Source organism: Brassica oleracea, chromosome C4 (genome assembly GCF_000695525.1).
Source record: "Brassica oleracea var. oleracea cultivar TO1000 chromosome C4, BOL, whole genome shotgun sequence".
In the NCBI taxonomy this organism is placed as follows: Eukaryota; Viridiplantae; Streptophyta; class Magnoliopsida; order Brassicales; family Brassicaceae; genus Brassica; species Brassica oleracea.
This window is the reverse complement of record NC_027751.1, coordinates 22134377-22136828: the sequence shown is the minus strand read 5'-3', so window position 1 is coordinate 22136828 and position 2452 is coordinate 22134377.

The window sequence follows — 2452 nt, the reverse complement described above, 5'->3', positions numbered from 1 at the left end:
GAGACCTTTACGGTCTGGTTTTTATGTAGAGGTTATCAGGCGTGTTGCTGCGATGGCATTTTATATGAGTGTAGAAGGAAGACTACGAGTTGTCATCTCGTAATCTAACTCTGTGTGAACTGCTATATCCGTGATCTGTTTCGAGAGTTTCCCGCAGTGTGTAAACTTGCGGGATTTCTGAAGACGCTCGAATATTGGCAAAGAGACAAATTTTGGGATCTCGTATCAAGGTTTTTATACTATGCCTAGAGAAGTTAGAGACCAGTGCGCTGGGTCTAGGGCAAGACCTAGGTTTACTCCTGGTGGGATCTCGTATCAAGGTTTTTGATACTATGCCTAGAGATGTTAGAGACCAGTGCGCTGGGTTTAGGGCAAGACATAGGTTTACTACTGGTTTTAGAGGGTGCGATGACTAATTCGACTTACGTATCCCGTTTCAATTTCATCCTAATTCCATACTGATTTAAAGTCCGCGATAGGTTCTCGGCTTATACGACTTGTATGGTTGGAACCGAGCATCTCTCCAAGGACAATTTTTAAGCCTCCTGGAAGTGCTGACCATAAATTTTGGGTTTCTTTTATAGCGCTATTATCCTTGTGTCGGATGTACGAGAGTCATCTCCACGAGATGGCTAAGTCTGTTTAGGACGTTAAGAGTTCGTTGTGATCAGCAACAAATTTAATGGTAAAAAATACCGTTTCGAGTCTTCGCGAAGGATATGTTTTGAGAAGATGTTAGTGCGTATGACTGTTTGGTCTTCCAAGAAAGTGTTTTTATCGAGGAAGGAAATTTCGTCGAAGAACAAATCTTCAGGCGTCTGCGAGGTCTCGCAACAGGTTTCTTGAATGAATCAGTTAAACAGCGATAGACTTAGTCGACGGGCGGGGAGGACGTGTTCTTTTTGTCGTATTTTCTGTTACTTTTGTACTTGATTTTTCTTTGTCGCAAATGTTTTTGATGTTTTTCCGTGTATTTCTACGAGAGTTTGTTTTGTCGAAAGCGTTTTCTTGATCTTGACGAGACATCGCATTGTTTGAATATGTTTTTGAAGTATGGGAGTATACGAGTATAGTATACGCACCTACTCCGTCCCTTTTTTCTCGAGGAATAGAATGATCGACAGTGCGAGTCGGTTTGAAGACGACGCTTGGACTGTGATTTGGTTGTTTCTAGGTTGAAGACTTGGAATATGTCGGTTCCGAGAGAATTGCCAGAAACGAATCGGTTTTAAGACGACGTTCATGTCTTTGTTTTTTCTCTCCTTAAGAAGCGAGCTTGATATGCGTGGCGATCGTTTCTCGATTTTAGGAGAGTTTAGATCGGTTTGCAAGATCTAGCCGAACAGTTATGGGACAATATATCGAGACAGGAAAAGTCACTTAAGACTTAGTTCACTAGACTATCCACCTAGGTTTTACGTTCCCTAATGTTCTATGGCAGTCTCAAAGGCGTTTTTATTTTTTTGTAATTTTCTATGAAATTTTTAAGTCTGATTTCAAAAATTTCAAGTCGCAAATACCTTAGTTCTCTCGAAGATGCAGTTTTGTCTCTTCTCTGTTTTGCTTGCTCATTTCCCCTTCCTCTTCTCGTGTGTGTTCGCCTTTTTCGATATTGGTGTTTATCCTTTGAAACTTGACATTTATCTTCCGAACTTGACTGATACGAAGCCAATAAAAAGGTTCAACTTAATGTTATAGTTGAGGCGGCTAAGGTGTTAAGTTAACTATTGCCGTATTATACGATTAATCTGAATCCACGCAAGAAAACTAGTCTTTGCGGGTTTTTTTTTTATCGTAAAGTTTCAATGGTAACTCCAATCGAGACGAAACAAGAGACGTTTCGATCGAGATTTGAAGGAGAACACAAAGATGGAGGTAAGGGCGAGTAGGAGCAAGCGAAGGAGTTTAGACGAGTCTTACTTGTTTTCGTCGTAAAATCTCAACGGAAACTCCGATTGAGACGAAACGAAAAGCGTTTCGATCGGGATTCAAAAGAGAACACAAAGGAGGAGCTTTTTGAGGCCTGACAGGTCGCTATGTAGCGAGCTGGAGGTCTTACAGGTCGCTATGTAGCGAGTAGAAGTAAGCCAAGAAGAGTCCTACTTGTTTTCGACGTAAAATCTCAACGGAAACTCCGATTGAGACGAAACAAGATGCGTTTCAATGAGGATTCAAAATAGAACGCAAAGGAGGACTTTTCTGAGGCCTGAAAGGTCCCTATGTAGCGTGTGGAGGTCTGACAGGTCGCTACGTAGCGAGTGGACGCAAGTCAAGAGGAGTCCTACTTGTTTTCGTCGTAAAATCTCAACGGAAACTCCGATTGAGACGAAATGAAAAGCGTTACGATGAGGATTCAAAAGAGAACGCAAAGGAGGACCATTTTTAGGCCTGACAAATCGCTATGTACCGAGTGGAGGTCTGACAGGTCGCTACATAGCGAGTGGAAGCAAGC